Below are 293 nucleotides of genomic sequence, written 5' to 3'. Positions count from 1 at the left end.
AGCGCAGACCACCTTGTCGGTTGATGTACGCAACGGTCGCCGTGTTGTCCGTTCGGTCCAGCACGTGCTTGCCTTGTAAGCACCATTTGAGACGGTTCAAGGCAAGGCGCATTGCTAACAACTCTAGGCAATTGATATGCCAGTGCAGTATATGCCCCAGGAGCCTCTGAAATAGTTTCAGTGGGACCGCTGTCCTGCCCTTGAACAAATTCAAGCAGCTCAGCACCGACCGCGCACGTTCCTCTGTGAGGCCGACCGTATCCACGACCGAACCGAGATACGAGACCAGCAGA

General features: G+C 55.3%; 1 protein-coding gene across 1 annotated transcript in view; it reads right to left on the bottom strand.

Annotated features, from left to right (window-relative positions):
- Nucleotides 1–293, bottom strand: part of myom3 (myomesin 3) — a 68,038-nt gene that overhangs the window by 30,523 nt on the left and 37,222 nt on the right.

This window comes from Sinocyclocheilus rhinocerous, unplaced genomic scaffold (genome assembly GCF_001515625.1).
Source record: "Sinocyclocheilus rhinocerous isolate Xijiao unplaced genomic scaffold, SAMN03320098_v1.1 scaffold1510, whole genome shotgun sequence".
Lineage (NCBI taxonomy): Eukaryota > Metazoa > Chordata > Actinopteri > Cypriniformes > Cyprinidae > Sinocyclocheilus > Sinocyclocheilus rhinocerous.
The sequence above is the reverse complement of the archived record's forward strand: the minus strand, read 5'-3'. Positions and strand labels throughout refer to the sequence as shown.